The sequence below is a fragment of the Enhydra lutris genome, unplaced genomic scaffold (assembly GCF_002288905.1).
Source record: "Enhydra lutris kenyoni isolate GAN:26980312 unplaced genomic scaffold, ASM228890v2 scaffoldscaffold9, whole genome shotgun sequence".
NCBI lineage: Eukaryota > Metazoa > Chordata > Mammalia > Carnivora > Mustelidae > Enhydra > Enhydra lutris.
The window spans coordinates 4206272-4227559 of record NW_019154093.1 but is presented as its reverse complement, the minus strand read 5'-3'; the positions used below and the strand labels follow the sequence as shown (position 1 = coordinate 4227559).

The following is a 21288-nucleotide window of genomic DNA, read 5'->3' as shown; positions in this document are numbered from 1 at the left end:
AGGTACACTCTGTCTAGTAAGATAGAGCAACCAGCAGATAAATTCTTCTCCCTTCCTCCCCACTATGGACAGCTGGGGGATGCAGTAGGTTCATACAGGATTTCTGATGACCTCCCGTGAGACCAAACAATCATTCATTGGTGCTTGCTAGAAACCTGGACCAGCTCAGTAATGCACCTGCATTTTTACGGTCTCCCTTCCCTGCCCTATTGTTCTTTGCTCCTCATTCTTGCTTCCCTAGAACTGCACTATCCCCAAAAGTGTTAGCACATAAGCTAGGTTTTGCTTTCTGGGGAACCAAGTTAAGACACCAAACCTCTCGGGGCACCTGGGTGGCTCAGTCGTTAAGCGTCTGCCTTTGCCCCAGGTCATGATCCCAGGGTCCTGGGATTGAGTCCCACATCGGGCTCCCTGCTCAGTGAGGAGACTGCTTCCCCCTCTCCCTTGGCCTGCCTCTCTGCCTACTTGTGCTCTTTCTCCCTCTGTCAAATAAATAAATAAAACCTTTAAAAAAAAAAAAAAAGACACCAAACCTCTCATTGTACTTTCTACCCCAAAGGTTACCACTGTTAACAGTTTAATATATATCCTCTAATAATCTACTTGCAGAAGTAAGGGTTTTGTTTTGCTTAGTTGTTTCATGTCCATGATATCATACTATACTTTTCGCCTGAGGCTTGTTTTTAACAGTATGTTTTGGATATCTCTCTCTGTTAGTTCACACAAAATCAACTTTATTCTTTTTTTATTATTTTATTATAAAAATTATCCTTTTTTTAAACAAGATGATTCCTTTTTTTTTTTTTTTTGAGATTTTATTGATTGGACAGAGAAGGAGAGAGAGCACAAACAGGGGGAGAAGCAGACAGAGGGAGAGGGAGAAACAGGCTTCCCGCTGAGTGGAGAGTATGATGTGGAGCTTGATCCCAGGACCTTGGGATCATGACCTGAGCCAAAGGCAGACACTTAGCCCATTGAGCCACCACCCAGGTGTCCTTATTATAAAAATTTCAACCCTAGGGGAGCCTGGGTGGCTCAGTGGGCTAAAGCCTCTACCTTCGGCTCAGGTCATGATCCCAGGGTCTTGGGATGGAGCCACTCATCGGGCTCTCTGCTCAGCAGGGAGCCTGCTTCCCCCTCTCTCTCTGCCTGCCTCTCTGCCTACACATGATCTCTGTGTGTCAAATGAATAAATAAAAAAATCTTTAAAAAAAAATTCAACCTAAAACAAAGTTGAAGAAACTTTACAGTGAATGCCCATGTATTCACCACATAGACCCTACCATTAACATTTTACTAGATTTGCTTTGTCTCCTATTTGTACATCTATCCATCCCTCTCTTCCTTCACCCATTCATTTTCTTTTTGGATGGGTTCTTTTTTTTTTTTTTTCCCAAGATTTTATTTATTTGTTTGTTTGTTTGCTTGTTTGTTTGTTTGTTTGAAAGAGAGCAAGAGCAAAGCCAATGGTGGGGGCAGGCAGACGGAGGAAAAAGCAGAGGGAGAGGGAGGGGGAAAGAATTTCAAGCAGACTCCAGGCTGAGTGTGAAGCCTAACACAGGGCTCGATACCATGACCCCGAGATCACAACCTAAGCCGAAATCAAGAGTCAGATGCTCAACCGACTGAGCCACCCATGTGCCCCTTGATAGGTTCTAAAGTAAATTGCAGGCATCAATACACTTCCTCCTAAAAAAATCATCATACATACAATTAATGAGTTTAATGTTTGTATGCATTTTCATTCGAGGTAAAATTTACATACAATGAAATGTACTAATCTTAAGTCTACTTATGCTGAGATTTTAAGATTTCATACATTTGGGTAATCAAAACTTCTATAAAGACATAGAACATTATCATCACCCCAGCAGGATCCCCCCTGCACCTTTCTGGGTCTATTGCTGCCCCTAATCTTCCAGAGGCAACTGTTCTTCCAATTTAATTCCATCAAAGTTTAGTTTTACCTGTTCTAGAATTTCATATAAGTGGAATTATAAAACGTGCTCTTTTGGGTAAGGGTTATTTCACTTTGCATAATATTTTTTAAGCTTTGTCCATATTGTTGCATGTAGTAGGAACAGATTCCTTAACATCATTGATTAGTATTCCACTGTATGAATATACAAGAGTTTATATATCTATTCTCCTATTGACGGAGATAACCTGTCTCCAGGTTATGGCTATTATGAATAGAGCTGCTATGCACATTTTTGTACAAGTCTTTCTATGCACATAACTTTTTTTTTTTTTTGCTGTTTGAAATTCAAATAACTTTTACTTAAATTAAAAAATATTCTGGGGTGCCTGGGTGGCTCAGTCGGTTGAGCATCCAACTCTTGATTTCAGCTCAGGTCATGATCTCAGGGTCATAAGATTGAGCCCCATGATGGGCTCTGTGCTCAGTGGGGAGTCTGCTTGAGATTCTCTCTCTCTCCCTCTGCCCCCCCCTTTCTCTCTCAAATAAATGAATAAATCTAAAAAAAAAAATTGAAAAAGTCTTAAGACAGCATGTAGAGGAGCGCCTGGGTAGCTCAGTTGGTCAAGCATCTGTCTTTGGCTCAAGTCTTGATCCTGGAGTCCTAGGATCGAGCCCCATCTTGGGCTCCCTAATCAACAGGGATCCTGCTTCTCCCTCTCCCTCTGCCCTACCCCCCCAAAACTGGTGTTTGCTCTCTCCCTCATTCTCTCTCTCTCTCAAATGAATAAATAAAAATTTTTTTAAAAACCAGCATTTAGAGTCAAAACCCTTTTGCTTTGAAAATCATAAGTATTTCTAGGTAAGGCAGATATATTTCTAGGTTAACAAGATCAGATCTGGCTTTGGACTTTATTCTTTAAGCAAACTGTAGACAATAGAGGAAAAATTTACAGAAAATATCTACATATGTACTGAGAGGTACAAATGTGATGACAGAAGAGACTTAGGTACATGTTGGTATCTCAGAAGCCATTCTCAAAGAGCTTAATTTCATCTTCTTGGATTTTAAGAATGCCTAAGTTCCCACTTCATCCTCAATCTTGGAAGCCAAATAGTAGTTTATTTATTTATTTTTAAAGATTTTGTTTATTTATTTGACAAAGAGAGATCACAAGTAGGCAGGGGGCGGGTGGGAAGCAGGCTTCCTGCTGAGCAGAGAGCCGGATGCGGGACTTGATCCCAGGACCTTGAGATCATGACCTGAGCCCAAAGTAGCGGCTTAACCCACTGAGCCACCCAGGTGTCCCCAAATAGTACTTTAAATGTCCAATATCAGCAAGTTTATACCCTACACAAGGGGTCCATCTGCACACATACTGAGTGTTCCTGTAGCAGAGAGTGGATGGCTTTCCTGAAAAAGTTCAGGTATCAAGGCGAAAGTTAGCCCTAATGGCTCACTCATCTCTATGGTAACAGCTTCCTTTTCTTTAATGACATTACTTGTGACGGCGTAATATTTCCATTTCCTAGTACTCCACTTGCAGAAAATTTCCCTCCCTCTCTTGCACAGGAAATCACAACAGCATCTCCAATATGACTGAGATCTGGACAAATATGTGCAAATTCACCTGACGGCCTCTTTACTGCACAGCTAGCTATGGTCTGTTCTTGAATTCCAAGGTGTTCCACAACTAAAGCCATCAACTTCATTTCAGGGGCGCCTGGGTGGCTCAGTGGGTTAAGCGTCCGTTTTCAGCTAGGTTGTGACCCACGGGTCATAGGATGGGAGGTCATAGGATCCATCCCTGCCCTGGGGTTCCTGTTCAGCGCGGAGACTGCTTCTCATTCTGTCCCTCTCCTCCCAGCCCCCCGCCCCTCATGCTTTCTCTCTCTCTCTCAAAGAAAAAATAAATAAATAAATAAAAAGCCATCAACTTCATTTCAAAATCCAAAACTTTTTCTTGATTTGCAGCTTGAAATACCAGTGCCAGGGTGTCCACATTATCCGCAGCCCTTAGTATAGCAAGGTCTTCACTGTTCATGTTCGTGTTTTGAATGATAATGGTGATGTTCACACCACCGCTGGGTTGCGGTGGTCTCGTAGGAGCCGAGGCTGTGGGAGCTCCCGGTGACCAGCACCAGCGAGCCAACCGTGCAAACAGTTTACACCGCGGCAGCTTCAGATCCAGGGCCCTCACTGATGAGATCCGTCAGCGCCTCCAGCACCTTCTTCAGGATGCAGCCCTGGACCCGGAGCCTCCAGAGATCAGGAGGAAGTCAGAGCTGGCTTGGGTGTTACCGGCTAAGAGTGAACAGGCAGAAGCAGGAGCGAACGCCTGAGACCCAGGAAGATCACTGCACATAACTTACTGCTTTTGAGTAAATACCTTAAAACTGCTGGCTTTTAGGGTAGGCGCATGTTTAGTTTTGTAAGAAAATTCCACACTGTTTTCCAAAGTGGCTGTACCATGTTACACTTCCAAAAACAATGTTTGGGAGTGCTAATTACTACCCATCCTTGCCGACATTTAGTGTTGTTAATTTCATTCACGTCAGACATCGTGCTGGGTGTGTAGCGGCATGCTACTCCAGGGTATGTATGTCCCGTAACTTTATCGACCCTTCCCTTAACAATTATCACTACAGTTTCTGATTTTTCCTAGCACAAACAATGATGCATGGACCTGTATCCACTCAGATGTCCAATGTGTAACCTTCAGCTTGGCTGTGCTGAACTACACATCCTTTAGAGTGGACCATAGGGGATATTTGGAGGGTAGAAGGAAAGCCGACATTTTCTAGTTCATGCACATCACTGGCAATCTGCTGACTTACCTCCTTGGAGGTGACCCCGCAGCTGGACCTCTTCCCCCAGATCCTTCATCAGCTTCTCCAGCTCCTGGGCCAAGCAGTTGTGTTTTGTTCTGTGACAAAGGGTCCTGGCTTCTGCAGGACACCGACATGGGCAAGATCGGAAGCAGGGAAAACCGTCATGGGTTCCAGTCCATCCCTGTGGGGTGCCAGCTCCTGTTGCTGGGTTCAACCTGCTTCTGATCTCCCCATTTACATCCATCTTCCTTTCCCTATTGTTTTCCCACGTTTCCCACATTCCTAGAATAGGAGGTGCTAGGTCAAAGGGGATGCATATGTAAAATACTGATATACTGGAGCGCCTGGGTGGCTCAGTGGGTTAAGCGTCTGCCTTCAGCTCAGCTCATGGTCGCGAGGTCCTGGGATGGAGCCCCACGTCAGGCTCACCGTTCCCTGGGGAGTCTGCTTCTCCCTCTCCCTCTGCCCGTCCTCTATCTCGTGCTCTCTCGCGCTTTCTCTTTGTCTCTCTAATAAATAAAATCTTTTAAAAAATAGTGCATGAGGGTTCTTATTTTCCTGCATCAATCGGAACTGGAGATTATGAATCATTTTAATTGTTGCCACTGTGGTTAAACAAAATAATAACCATGTATCGTGTTGATTTGTATCCCTGCTCACCAGTGAGGCTGAACATCTTTCCGTATGATACTGGGTGTTGTATTTATTTCTTCTTCTATAAACTCCATAGCCTTTGTCCTTTTATTTATTTTTTTATTTTATGTTATTTTTTTTCAGTGTTCCAAAAGTCATTGTTTATGCACCACACCCAGTGTCCTTTTATTTTTTATTGAGATATTTGGGCTTCCTTTAAGGAGTTCTTTATATATTTTTGATATTATATGTTTGCCAAATATATGACTCCAATCTTACCTTTTAAATTTGTAATATCTTTACAGAAGATTTAATTTGAGAGCGCCTGGGTGGCTCAGTGGGTTAAGTCTCTGCCTTTGGCTCAGGTCATGATCTCAGGGTCCTGGAATCAAGCCCTGCATTGGGCTTTCTGCTCAGCTGGGAGCCTGCTTCCCCCCCTCTCTGCCTGCCTCTCTGCCTACTTGTGATCTCTCCATGTCAAATAAATAAACAAAAATCTTTAAAAAAAAAGAGATTTAATTTGATGTAGTGAAATCTAGCCAACATTTTCTTTTATACTCTTTGGGTTTTATGTTCTTCCTTAGAAAAGATTTTCTCACATCAAGATTATAAGATAGTGGGGTGCCTGGGTGGCTCAGTGTGGTTAAGCCTCTGCCTTCAGCTCAGGTCATGATCCTAGGGTCCTGGGATGGACCCCCCCACCCCCGCACCCCCAACACCCCACCCATCCACCCACCCCTCCCCCCCACCAAGGCATTGCTCAGTGGGGGACCTGCATCCTCTTTCCCCTCTGCCTGTTTCTCTGCCTACTTGTGATCTCTCTCTTGTCAAATAAATAAATAAAAATCTTAAAAAAATATTGTAACATATTATCCTTTATTTTCCTTTAATCCTTTCATAACTCTGTCTCTTTATGTTTAGAATTCCGATCCACCTAAATTTTATTTTAATGTGTAGGATCTAATTTTTTCCCAATAAGTTATCCAATTGTCCCAAAGATGTTGTAAAGTCAGTCATCTTTACCTTTCAGGTTTAAAAAGCCACTTTTATCAGATATTAAATTTATATATATTGAAGAGTCTTTTCTGGTTGTGATAGTTTGTTTCATTCATTTGTTATCCATCGTGAGCTCATACTATACTGCTTTTAATGAATGTAACTTTGGATTATATTTTACAGCATTGATTTAATTTTTTAAAATTTTATTTTTTTAAGTAATCTCTATACCCGACATGGGGCTCAAACTCACGACCCCAAAATCAAGAGTGGCATGTGCCGCCAGCTGAGCTAGCTGGGCACCCCAACAGCATTAATAATGGAATAACCTTTTTTTTTTTTAAAGATTTTATTTATTTGACAGAGATCACAAGCAGGCAGAGAGGCAGGCAGGGAGAGAGAGGAAGGGAAGCAGGCTCCCCGCTGAGCAGAGAGCCCGATGCGGGGCTCGATCCCAGGACCCTGAGACCACAACCTGAGCTGAAGGCAGAGGCTTTAACCCACTGAGCCACCCAAGTGCCCAGAATAACCTTTTTATTAAGGTTTAAGAAGGTACATTTCCTTTTCTGGCCATTCTGGCACTCATTTTTACACTAAAAGTAAATATGTAACTTCAGCAAAGTGACCTTGTACAAAATCACCAAGAAAATGTTTACTATTGTCCCTACCCACTATGCGGTTAGTCATCTTTGGCTTCTTGAAGACTTATGTGTTTTCGTACTAGTCTATAGTAAATGGGTTTTTATTTTTTAATTTTTTAAGATTTTATTTATTTATTTGACCGAGAGAGAGAACACACACAGAGGCAGCTGCAGGTAGAGGCAGAGGGAGAAGCAGGCTCCCCACTGAGCAGGGAGCCTGATGCCGGGCTCGATCCCAAGACCCTGAGATCATGACCTAAGCCGGAAGCAAATGCATGACCAACTGAGCCACCCGGGTGCCCCTACAACGAATGGGTTTAAGACTAAAGTCCTGTTAGCATAGGTTGGGTTTTCTAGGATGCAGATGCTGAGACAGAGTTAGGAATATAAGCAGATTGATGGGGAGTAACCCATGTGAAGGAAAGGAAGGGGAAGCATTGGGAATCTCTGAAGCAGACATTGCCGAGTAGAGGAGTCCTATGTTTCGGCCAGGCTTCTTGAAAGCTGAAGCAGCTGAAGGCACGAACAGTTGGAAGCTGTCAGCAGGTTCTTTCACGAAGGGGGATCTCTGTGATATATTTCTCCCTGTCCACCATATCACCCTTCCCAGGTCCATGGTGGTGAGCGTGGGTAGGTCTTTTAGTCATTCAACAAACACTGAGTAAGCACCTCCTATATACCAGGCACTGAGCTAGATACTTAGCGCTACAGAGATGCCTGGAATATTTTCAGGGACTTCCTTGGCTCAGAAGAAGCTCAGTTCTTGCAGAAGTAGCTCACCATCCAGCAGAAGAGAAACCAGCTCTTCTTGTGGGGTATTTTTTAAATTCATGAACTTTCGGGGCACCTGGGTGGCTCTGTCGGTTAAGCACCTGCCTTCAGCTCAGGTCATGATGCCAGGGTCCTGGGCTCCTTGCTTGGCAGGGAGCCTCCTTCTCCCCCTCCCTCTACCTGATGGACCCCTTGCTTGTGCTCTCTCTCTCTCTCTTTCTCACTCACTCTGTCAAATAAGTAAATTAATAAAATGTTTAAAAAAATAAATTCGTGAACTTTTGCTCACCCATAATATAAAATAGGCCAGATGTAAAACATTTAAAAGCTCTTGAACCTGGTGCAAGACCTGGCAAATAGGCATTGGACAAGCATTGTTGACCAAAAGCCTGTGAGGATTCAGAGGAGGGAAAATCATCTTTTTCTGGGGAGCAGATTCATTTGTCACCTATCAACCGGTCCACAATAAAATTTTAAAAAACAAGTTAAAATCTATTCGCTGATGCAAAGAGTCAATAAAACCCACAAAGTTAGATATTGTCTTTACACTCCAGTTCTTCCATTCTCCTGCCTCCCCCAAACCCTCTTCCCTTCCATGATTTTCTTTTCTTCCTCCCAATCATCATCAAAACTCATCCCCTAACTCAGGTCAACCTCATTATTTCAGTCTGACGCCTCATACTGACTTAAGAGATTTTTAAAGTTCTGTAAATTTATTTGCAGTTGAAAACCAGAGGTGTTCAAACACAGATTATCCAGGGACTGGTAAAGGGGCGGGATCAGTACCCTCCCCAGCCACCAGCGCTATCACCAACACCCCCTCTTCCCTCTTTTGGAAATGTCCTTTCTGCCTTAGAAGCTAGAAACGGAGTGTGTGCAGTTAGCCTTGCGGTCTCCTCTGATTTCCCCTCCCCTCCCTTCTCAGTTCCCCTCCAGACGGCTGACTCCTGTGTACACGTTGACAGGCTCAGGCCTCAGAGGATTGGCCCAGGAGGCTGCTCACCATGGGCTCTACTGCGGGATAATTGTTTCTTTACAGGGGTGCAGGCAGGGGTTTCCAAGAGAGGTGGCTGCTGGGGAGTTTTCACCAAGGAATGAGTCTGCTGTGGGTACACCCACATTACAATGTTAGCATAGGGGGAAAAAGACAGAGCGGTCTGATCTCTGTGGTCTCTCTCCCAGTGACCTCCACAGTGACACCCCCCTCCCACCAATCCAATAAAACTCAGCCAACAGCTCGCAGAGGCTGAGGAGCCTCACAGTAAGGCCCACCCTGTGCTGATGTCCACAGGGACCTCTTCAAGGAAAAAGGAGAGGGACTGACTACCTCAGGGGTTGTGCTGGGAAAGTTGGCTTTCCCCACAGCACTGTGCTTCGGTGCTCAGCAAACTGTAGTAAGTAAAGTGCCTCTTTGTCTGTTGTTCCCATCAGACCACAAGATCCCTGTGGGCAGGGCTGTATCTCTTTCACCCAGGTATCCCCAGCGCTGAGAGGGTCTCAGTAAACATTAGAAGAAAGAACATTGTTGAGGGCCCACTATGCGAAAAAACAAGGTGGGCTTCCTGCCCTCTCAGAGCAGGGCCGGGGGAGAGGGGGAGGAGAGGCAGTTCCCCAGGACTGGGTCGTAAAGGAAAAGTAAGTTTTCGCCAGGGTGGAGAACTGTATGTACACGGGTGTGTGGAGTGAGGAAGAGATAAGGGAGCGGACAAAAACGCAAACAAGTACAACATGAAAAGGAATGGCATTTTCAGGGAGTATTCCAGAAGACGCAAGTGAGAGGGTGAGGTCACTTTGAAGATGATGCCAGTTTGGCTGCATTAGCCAGAATAGGACTCCCTTGAGTTAATATTTTTAACTTTATGTTTGACTTTCCATTATGATTGTTAAGAAGTTTAAACGTCTAATCGTGTTAAATAGTATATTCTTCTTGGTGGAAATAGTCTACCATATATTTGATGATAGCTGCTCAAGGCTGGAAACACTACCCTTAATTTTTTTTTTTTTTTTTTTTTTCCAGATCCAGGGGTGCCTGGCTGGATCAGTTGGAAGAGCATGTGACATTCAATTCAGGATTATGAGTTCAACTCCCATGTTGGGTGTAGAGATTACTTAAAAATGAAATCTTTAAAAAAAAAAGAAAAAAAGATCAAGACCCAAACTGTCCGCATTGATGGTCTCTAGCCACATGCGGCTACGGAGCGCTTGAAATGTAGCCAGTCCCAATTAAGATGGCTTGTAAGCGCAAGGCACATACCGTATTCCTGAGACTTAATACAAAGAATGTAAAATTATTATTTTTTTCTAAAAATTATTAGTATTTTTTCTATTTATTACATGTTGAGATTGTATTTTTAACATCCTGAGTTAAATAAAATATTAAATTAATTATATTAATTTTAGTATTGATAATATTTAATCATTTTGGGGGCACCCGGGTGGCTCAGTGGGTTAAGACTCTGCCTGCGGCTCAGGTCATGGTCTCAGGGTCCTGGGATCAAGCCCCACATTGGGCTCTCTGCTCAGTGGGCTCTCTGCTCTCTGCCTGCTTCCCCCTCTCCCTCTGCCTGCCTCTGCCTACTTGTGATCTCTGTCAAATAAATAAATAAATAAATAAAAGCTTAAAAAATATTTAATCATTTTTCTTTTTAAGTGAGGCTATTAGAAATTTTTTAAATTGTTATTTTTTAATTAACATACAGTAAAATTCACTTTTTGGTGTACAGTTATATGAGTCTTGACAAAGGCATAGAATCATGTCACTAGTACCACAATCAAAAGACTTAACAATTCTCTCACCCCACCAAAAAACTCCCTTATGCTCAACCTTAATCATTAACCTTCCTCCCCAACCCCCATGTCTTGGCAACCACTGGTCTATTCTCTGTTCTTCTAGCTGTGTTTTTCTGGAATGAGATACAAATGGAATCCTATAATATGTAGTATGTGTGTGTGTGGGTATGTGTGTGTGTGTGTGTGTGTGTGTGTGTGAGAGAGAGAGAGAGAGAGAGAAACTATGTATATAACATAAAATTTACCATTTTAGCCGTTAGGTGCAATTTTTTGGGTCTGGTTTCTCTCAACACAATGCACTTGAGATTCATCCATATTGTTGCATGCAACAGTAGGTCCTTCCTTTTTTATTGCTGAGAAATATTCCATTGTATATTAGACGATGGGCATTGTCTAATATATCCATCAGACAAAGAACATTTGGATTGATTCCAGTTTGGGACATTTCTGAAAAAGCACCGCTAGAAACATTCACATACGGATTTTTGTTTTAACATAAATTTTCATTTCTCTTAGGTAAATATTTAGAAGAATTCACTTAGAAGAAAATATATGGGATTATTTTTGGTTCATATGCTCGGTGTGCTTTCTGCTTTACAAAATACTGCCAACCTATTTTCTAAAGTAGCTGTACCATTTTGTATTCCCACCAGCATCGTACGACAGTTCCTGTGCTCTATATCCTTGCCAGTGCTTGGTATTACCAGGTTTTGTTTGGTTTTTGGTTTTTGGTTTTGGTTTCAGCCTTTCTAAGAGGTGTGTGGTGTGGTTCTACTTTACATTGTGGTTTTAATTTGCATTTCCCTCAGGACTAATGCTAGAATATATTTTCCTGTGCTTCTTTGCCATCCGTGTATCTTCTTTGCTGAAGTTCAAATCTTTTGCTCATCTCAAAAAACCGAATTGTTTCTGATGAGCTTTCAAGATTTTTTTTTTAAAGATTTCATTTATTTATTTGACAGACAGAGATCACAAGTAGGCAGGGAGGCAGGTGGTGGGGGGAGAGGGCTCCCCGCCGAGCAGAGAGCCCAATGTGGGGCTCAATCCCAGGACCCTGGGATCATGACCTGAGCCGAAGGCAGAGGGTTTAACCCACTGAGCCACCCAGGCGCCCCTCAAGATTTTTTTTTTTAAAGATTTTATTTATTTAAGAGAGAGGGGGAATGAGAGAGAGAGAGCATGAGAGGAGAGAGGTCAGTGGAAGAAGCAGACTCCCTGCCGAGCAGGGAGCCCGATGTGGGAATCAATCCTTGGACTCCAGGATTATCACCTGAGCCGAAGGCAATTGCTTAACCAACTGAGCCACCCAGGGGCCCAATATTATTTTTTTAAGAAAGCTTTTGTCCTGCCCCCTCCATGCTGAGATGCTCAAGGGCGTTGCCACCTTCTTTTTGTGTGTTTTAAAACATGCAAGGGACCACCTTCAATCCACATCACAGAATTCCTGCCATCCAGTTATTCACCAGAAAACATAGTTTTTAATTTATTGGCTGCTGAAAAGCCCTTGCTGAAACTTGGGTTGATATGATTGTCAACAGAATGTGCTAATGATTTGTTCCTCTAGAGTTTTATAAGCTCTGTCTCTGAATCAAGTTACATACCTAGACAATATGAACTTTTTTTTTTGAAGATTTTATTTATTTATTTGACAGACAGAGATCACAAGTAGGCAAAGAGGCAGACAGAGAGAGACGGGGGAGCAGGCTCCCCACCGAGCAATGAGCCCGATGTGGGACTCGATCCCAGGACCCTGAGATCATGACCTGAGCGGAAGGCAGAGGCTTAACCCACTGAGCCACCCAGGCGCCCCAACAATATGAGCTTATGATTAGGGGTTGTGTACCTAGATTTTATTGATGGTCCGTATTTGAAACAGCCCTTGCGAATCCTACAAAACTGCTGATAAACAAGTTGCCCGTTATATTTTTCAATATCCCCTTATAGAACAAACTGTTTAACAAATTCCAATTACAGTTTAGTGCCAGACATACTTCCTGTCTCCTGACAAATAGTCATCTCTCCTATTATGATACAGCGAGAACTGTGACATTTAGCAACCTTATGCTTCTACGTTTGGCTGCTAGAAAACCAGCACTATATTTAATATTCAGTTATACTAACTACCTGTACCCTTAATCATCCTTCTGCTCTCGTGGCTTTTATTGTTTATAGTTATTTACCATGTATAAGAGTCGTTATCCAGAGGGTGGTGCTCCAGTTACTATCACTGCACCCATCTCACACAACACCCATCTCAAAGGTTCCAGTATAAAACAGTCATTTTCAGGGCACCTGGGAGGTTCAGCCAGTTGAGCCACCAACTTTGATTTGGGCTCAGGTCATGATCTCAGGGTCCTGGGATCAAGCCCTGCGTGGGGCGCTACACTCAGCATGGAGTCTCCTTGAGATTCTCTTTCCCTCTCCCTCTGCCCCTCCCCACCCCTACAACTTGCTGAATGAATGAATGAATGAATGAAATCTTTTTAAGAACTCACTTTATTATGCTGATTCTGTACATCAGGAATTTTTTTTAAAGATTTTATTTATTTGAGAGAAAGAAAATGAGAGAGAGAATGAGAGGGGGGAGGGTCAGAGAGAGAAGCAGACTCCCCACTGAGCAGGGAGCCCCATATGGGACTCGATCCCGGGGACTCCAGGATCATGACCTGAGCCAAAGGCAGTTGCTTAACCAACAGAGTACCCAGTCACCCGAGCAGCAGGAATGCTGGAAGAACACAGTGGGGGCTGCTCTTCTCTGCTCCACCCTATCCTGAGCTTCCTCGGGTGACTAACAGCTGGGAGCCAGAAGGGCTGGGCTGCAGGATTCAGTCTAGACTGGCTTCTTCATTCACATGGCTGAGCCTGGGCTGGAAAGGCTGAAGGCTGGGCTCATCTGGAACTGTCATTCAGAGCACCTATACATGGCCTCTCCACGTGGCTTGACTTTCCACAGCACAGGGCTGGGTTCCATCGAGCAGCAACCCCAGAGGGGATGTCCCAAGAATCAGCATTCCCAGACATCTGGACAGAAAGGGCATGGCCTCTCCTAGCCTTAGAAATCACACGTCACTTCCGCCATACACCAGGGTGTAGCAGTCACAAGTCCACCCAGATTCAAGGACAGAGTCCAAAGACCTATCTTTCAATGGTTAAAGGATTAAAATAATTTCTTGCCACTTTCAGAAACTATAGGCATAAGTAATAAAAATAATAAACTCGTGACTTTTTTGGTCAAAGAAATGTAAATAGGTGGTATGTCAGCATTTATCGCTGCTCAGACCACATCGCTGGGGGTTGGCAGGGTATGGAGGACAAAGGTAGGAGAGGTCTCTTCAACTCCCTACAATCTTCCCACATTTGCTATGGAGCCATTTTAAAAACTCACCGAAGTTTCTGCAAAGCTAAAATTAGATATTTACTAACTTGGTAGCAACAAGACTATTTTGGCCACCAATAACTTTTTTTTTTTTTATTTGACAGACAGAAATCACAAGTAGGCAGAGAGGCAGGCAGAGAGAGAGGAGGAAGCAGTCTCCCCACTGAGCAGAGAGTCCGATGCAGGGCTCGATCCCAGGACCCTGGGATCATGACCTGAGCCGAAGGCATAGGCTTTAACCCACTGAGCCACCCAGGTGCCCCTGGCCACCAATAACTTCTTTAAAGGGCATTTAAAAAACTGTTATTTTAGCCATGAAAGATTAATGGAAGACATCTTTCTTTTTAATCACTAGTGAGAAGACACATTTTCGACTGGTTGGAAATAATAAATTCTGCAACTACCTAAAAACAGACATCTCCAAAAACCATCCCTTTTCCTCTTACTCTTCTTCTTCATGGTCCCTTCCCTTCCTGGATTCTTTAGAAGAAATTCCTTTAGTAAGCACCTAAAACGTGCGAAGTATTATTGTCACTCCCACAATGTTTCAAAGCACAGATTTAGCAGCCAATTTAATAATGTGATTAAGATACAATATTTCAGGGGTTGGCAAACTTCTGGAAAGGGCCAAATAATATGCTTTGTAGGCAATACAGTCTTTTTTACAACTATTTAACTCTGCTGTTGCAGCAAAAAGTAGCTATAAGCAACATATGAATGAATACGCATGACTGTGTTCCAATGAGAATTTATGGATGCCTTTATTTATGAATTTCATATAATTTTCACATGTCACAGATATTTTTCTCTTGATTTTTGTTTCAAACATTTAAAATGGAAAAACCAATTTCAGGGGCGCCTGGATGGCTCAGTGGATAGAACCTGTTACTCTTGATCTCAAAGTTGTGAGTTAGAGCCCTACACTGGGGATAGAGTTTACTTTAAAAATTTTTAATAAAAATAAAAATTTAAAAACCAATTTTAGTGGATTTTAGGCAGCGAACCAGGTTTGACCTGTGGGCTGTGATTTGCCTAACCATACAAAATTGAGTGGAAAAAAAACAGGGTGCAGAATTGTATTTACAGTATGATATCCCATAACTCAAAAAAAGGAGACTGACACATAAAAAAGAAGCTGAAAGTAGGGGTGCCTGGGTGGCTCAGTCTGTTGCGTGTCTGACTCTTGGTTTTGGTTCAGGTCATGATCTCAGGGTTATGAGATTGAGCCCCAAGTTGAGCCCAGGAGGGGCTCCACGCTGAGCATGGAGTCAGCTTCTCTCCTTCTTCCTCTCCCTCTGTCCCTCCCTCTACTCATACACTCTGTCTCTCTCTTTAAAATAAATAAATAAATAAATAAATCTTTTAAAAGAGAAAGAAAACCATGCAGTAAAAAAGGAAGGAAGAGGAAGGGAGGGGAGGGAAGGGGAGGAAAGAAGAAAGAAAGAGAGAGGGAGGGAGGGAAAGAGGGAGGGAGGAAGGAAAGGTTGAAAATAAATCTACAAAATGTGGTTGCATTTTTATGCTGAATTATGATGGATTTTTCTCTCTTTTTAGTAGTTTCAAATTTTAGGGAAGGGAATATTTTACTTTAGTGATGGAAATAAAATTTTTGAAAGAATAAATATGGTAGTGTTCACCTCAACAGCATATATACGAAAATTCACGAAGGAGAAAATTACAGGCATACCTCGGTTTATTGTGTTCAACTTTACCACGCTTCCCAGATACTGCCTTCGTTACAAACTGAAGGTTTGTGGCAATGCTGCTTTGAGTCTATCCCACTGATTTTCCAATAGCATTTCCTTACTTCATGTCTCTATGTCACATTTTGGTAATTCCTGCGATATTTCAGACTTTCATTATTATATTTCTTATGGTGATCTGTGATTAGTGATTAGACTTGCTGAAAGACCAGATGACAATTAGCATTTCTTAACAATAAAAATACTGTACATTTTTTAGACATAATGCTATTACACACTTAAAAGACTACAACATAGCATAGACAATTTTTTGTCTATGTCAAATTTTTGTCTGTGTCAAATTTTTATATGCACCAGGAAACCAAAACATTCATTTAACTTGCTTTATTGTGGTATTTGCTTTATTGTAGTGGTCTAGAACTGAACCTACAATATCTCCATAGTATGCCTATGGAATGAATCCTGTGGTGTTGTACTGGTTCCAGTTGTCTATGTATATACCCATCTGTATCTGTCTATCTATATCTAGAGGTCAATCTAGCAATCACACAATCTATGGAAATGTCCACGGAGAGAGCATGAAAGCAGCAACACTTTAAAAGCAGTGAGCACATCCAGGGTGCGGATCTTGGTTTCTAAGTAACAGCTCTCCACTAAAAGAACCAAGGCTCCTTGGAGAAGTATCAGATTCCAGGACTGGGTCAAGGTTAAAAGACAAGATGAGCCTGGAACATCTTGTGGAAGAAAATAAGCGTTCAAGTAACCATAGGGACAGGTCAAAGGGACACAAAAGCTGGCCTGAATGGGCTTCCACCAGCTAAATGTGGAACAACTGGAGCATTAAAATAAATGACAGCAACAGATTCCAAAGCAATGGGTAAAACAGGAAACCATGATTCCCTAGGATATAAAAAAAATAAATGAATAAAATATTAAAAGGTTTGATGAGAAATGGGTGATTTCTGTCGTTTCAAAGTACCTCCCTTTATAACATTTTACAATTACAAAAGGAAAAAGTGTCACTCTACGGTGGGTTAATAAGCATGTGGAACATCATCTTCATCAAGAATCAAAGAGAACAGCATCAATAATGAGACAGATAATGACTAAGCCGAAATTGAGTGCCATTTGATACGCCGCTCTGGGAAGGGCGCAGCGTCGCTCGTGAGTAGAGCCGGGACCCAGGCAAGAGCGGACACACCAGACCAAGCAGAGGGACAGTCTCCACCTTCGCTAGGCCCCCGGCACTCGCCGCGCAGCCCGAGCCTGGCCGGCCGCCGAGCCTCCCGGAGTCCGCTGCGCCCGACGGCTCCACACACGCCTGCCCGCCGCCGCCGCCAGGAGGCTCCGCGCGCCTTCCCGCCTTTCCCCGTCCGCAGTCGGGCCTGGCCGGGCCGGGCCGGTGGCGAGGCGGGGGCCGGCGGCGAGGCGGGCGCGGGCGGCGACGGCGCGGCCATTGTCCCGCAGCCCCTCCCGGGCGCGCAGGAGGGGCTGGCCGGGTGGCCGCCTCTGCCCGCTGACCGCCGCCCCGAGGCCGGGGCCCCCATCGCCTGCCGCTCGCGCCGCCTTTGTGACGGTCCCCAGCCCCTCGGAGCCGGCGCGCCGCCGCCGCCGCCGCCGCCACCAGCGCCGCCTCCGGCGCCCGGGGCTGCAAATGGCGCCCGACCGCCTCTGCGCCTCCCGCCGCTCCGCGGGCCCCCGGAGTTCTGGGCGCACGGCGAACCCACGAACCCACCGGACAGCCTCCCGCCGCCGTCGCCCGCAAGGAGGCCCCGGGAGCATCCCGCAGCCCCATCGCCCCGCCGGCCCTCTGCCGTGAACACCTCCGGAAGCCCCAGAAACACTAAGTAAACAGACTTTTTCAAAAAGATTGTGGTGAAATACACAGAAGAGAAAGCCTCTCATTTCAAGGACGAGTCACTCGTGTTAAATACATTCACAGTGTTGTGTAACCATCACCACTATCGAGTTCTGGAACTTTTTCTGTGCCAGGAAGGGAAACCTGCACCCACGATGGGTCATCCCCTCCTCCCCGCCCAGCCCCTCGCAACTACCGCTCTGCTTTTTTTGTCTCTATGGATTTGTCTGTTCTGGACATTTTATACAAAAATGGAATTATACAATATGATGTCCTTCGTGCCTGTCTTGTCTCACCTGGCATAATGTTTTCAATATTCACCCATCCTGTAGAATGTATAACTTCATTCCTTTTAATGGGCTATCCCACTGTATGCATATCATGCATATCATAAGGATATCCCAATCTATGTATATCCCTTCATCAGCTGATGGACATTTGGGTGTTTCCATCTTTTGGCTATGGTGAATAGGGCTCCTATGCTCATTTGCGTTTGGGTACAAGTTTTTGAACATGTGTTTTCAAGTTCAGCTCTTTGGGGTATATGCAACTGAGTAGGCTTTTGCTCCACTACTAATGGAAAACCCTACAGCCACCTGCAATTCTCTCCCCATTGATTCTGGCAATTCCCGGAGGTATACAATACGTGCTCCAGTAAAATTTCCTGTCTTGATTTTCTTGATATAAGAGACATACAGATCAATATTCCTGCCCTCTCCAGGGCCCCTTCTCAGGGGATCTGTCCCCCATACAATTACCCAGCCCCAGCTTCCAAATAACACACCCCCGTCCCACCCTAACCTCTTGGTCAGAGCCCTCTGCTGCCTGGCCCAAGGTGCAAGGTGACCCCAGAGAACCCAGCTTTTGCTGGACAGAAACCAGAGGTCTTTTCCCTTGGAGGATTTTACCTGAAGGACAAAGCAGTGGTCAGGTCAGGGATGGGGCAACCACTTAAAGCCTGATGAATGGGCAGAAGAAAGCTAATCTAAGAATGTCTGGGGAACTTCACACTGGAAGAGAGAAGCCAAGGAACATGGACAAGGACTGTGAGAAATCAGGAGCAGTCTCAGTCCTTCCTTCTTAGTTCCAGGTGGTCTGCTGATTTTCTCACCTAGGATGCTCATTAAAATCCCTCATTTTAATCTTGAAACAAATCCTTTTAAAACTGCTCTCAAACTTTAGTTTGCATCAGAATCCCGCTGGGATGATGCTGATGCTGCTGGTTCTGGGACCACACATTGAGAACCATTGCCTTCAGCTCACTTGAGTGTTTGTTCCTTGAAGCCAAGAGTGCCCCAAGACAGGTGCTCTGGTGTCTGCTGCTGAATCTATTGATGCTTGGAAAAGCTGAAATCCTAGCTGCCTGCAGTACTCACCAACAGAGTCCATCCAGCTGGATTTAAGCTCTCTTGCCTTAGCTGTGCTGAGGATACATTGGAGGATAGAGGATGTGCAGAGTTGCGAAATACATGCCTGTCAGTGCTCCTACCCTCCAGTTCTGCCTCATGCTTTTGGCAGGTGTTCAAAGCAGTGCAGTCTGAGCTCCCAGCATCTCACCAAGATTTAAGATCATGCTCCTTTAGTTTCTGCCTCTGGCTCTCCCACTGAAGGCTCAGACTTACTTCCCTGGAGCTGAGCCAAGTGACCATCTTTTCTCCTAGTCAGATAGTTCCGGAGACTTCCCCCAGAAAACTTCGTACAGAATAGCTGCATCCCTTCCCTGATCTTCATACATACAAGACATGTTTAAATCCTAGTGATGCTCACAGATTGGTCCATACATCCCAGACCGGTTTAATCCTAGAGACGCTCACCTGATTGGCGGCACCTACCCACCTACCCTACATGAGGAATAATGGATCTCTTATCCCGACCAACATTCTAGATCACTGGTAGGCAAACTTTCTGTAAAGTGCCAGACAGGAATTATTTGGGGCTTTGTGGATGAAAGATGTCTGTCACAACCACTCAACTTTACTACTGTAACTCAAAAGCTGGCATATACAATGTGGAAAGGAATGGAATGGGTGTGTCTGTGTTCCAATAAAACTGTATTTGCAAACTATGGGCAGCAGGTAGGATTTGACCCAACCTCTGTTTTAGATAGTCTTTTTTTTTAATTCTAGTATTAAATAAAGTTAATGAGTCTTCAAACAGATGGAAAGTGTATTTAGTCTTAGCAGTTCTATATTGTTATGGGGACTCTAAAAAAATCTATAGGTTTTCCCAAGAGCTGGCAGTAAGCCCAGCCAATCTTAAATAAATCCAGCCTCAACATTTTCAAAAAATGTAGAATTATATCAATATATAGCTAAAACTGAACCAACTTCCTGTCTTTAAAAGATAAATATTTGACACTGTTGTATAAGCAGAAATAATTTTTGAAACAAAAATATGCACATATGTCTTAAAGGTTTATATTAAACATGGAATGTTGAGACAACAGACATGAGAACTTAGATCTATGGGATGTAGATGATATCCACCAATTTATTACTTTATTCTCTCTTATTTTTAGTCCTTTATATATAAAAAGTAAAAATAGCAAAACAACACAAACAACAATGAATCATATAAACAGACTTGGTACATAGCCACTTTGACACAAAGACCAGCTCAGCTCCAAAAAGCAGAAAGTTTCCCATGCCTTAAAAAAATGTATCAGTTGCTATTGTTTTAATGGTTAGAACCATTTCTAAATTCATCATCTCTCTCTCTGTTGTGTGTGTGTGTGTGTGTGTGTGTGTGTGTGACAACAATTTTGACAAGTGCCTTTGTAAGAGGAACTAATCCACTTAGAAACTTGCCAATTCCAAGTTTTCTATTTTCCTTCTAAGTGTTCTTGCAAAGTGTGCAGCTGCGGACCTCAGGGCTTAGAATGGTTGTGTTTTTTCTGATTTTTCTGTTGTCTGCCATTAGTTTTGGCTTATAATTGCATTCTGGTTACCCACTCATCAAGCAGTAGGTGGTCTTCCTTCACAGAATCTAAATGTCCTAGTTTGAGATTCTCTGCGCAGAAACTGTCTCATTTAAGGAAGTAATTGGTCCTAACACCACGGGACAGAAAGGTCCAAAAAGATGTTTGATGGAAGCTACTTCTGTTAGAGCTCAATAGCTTTCTATTTCTATATAATATCTTATTCATAGAATTCCTCATTAGAATTTCACATAAAATAATGGCATTGAGAAAAAACAGTGAACTAACTTTAAATTATGATGGATTATTAACTCGTTCATGTGAGGGGCTCCATCCTCAATTCAGTACATTCATTCTGAAAGTGCCTTAACCATTTTAACCTTAGCCATTCCAAAATTCCCAGTAATCTAACTTAGGTCAATTTTAAGGTACAGAAACTAGTTAAATTGCACTGGTTTCTGAAACAAAAATGAGCAATAAAGGGAAAAAAATACTTTTTTGGGGGGGCACTTGGCTGGCTCACTTGGTTAAGCGTCTGACTCTTGGTTTCAACTTAGGTCATGATCTGGGGGTCTCGAGATCAAGCCCCTGCATTAGGCTGCACACTTAGCACAGAGTCTGCTTGAGGTTCTTTCCCCCTTCTGCTTCCTCCCCCTCTGTTCCTCCGCTGGGTATGCTCTCTCTCTGTCTCTAAAATAAATACATAAAATCTTAAAAAAAAAAAAAAAGACTTGTTCTTGGACAAGGCTGTTTCTATTATAAATTTGTCACTAGGGTGTCTCAATCTGACATTATATAAATCAAAACAAGAATTTAGTTTGAGGGACACCTGGGTGGCTCAGTGGGTTAAGCA

The 21288-nt window shown here is 43.5% G+C and overlaps 1 pseudogene; it reads right to left on the bottom strand.

Annotated features, from left to right (window-relative positions):
• Positions 1-2830: 2830 nt before the first annotated feature.
• On the bottom strand, positions 2831-3963 carry LOC111143709 (annotated as a pseudogene).
• Between the last annotated feature and the right edge of the window lie 17325 nt (positions 3964-21288).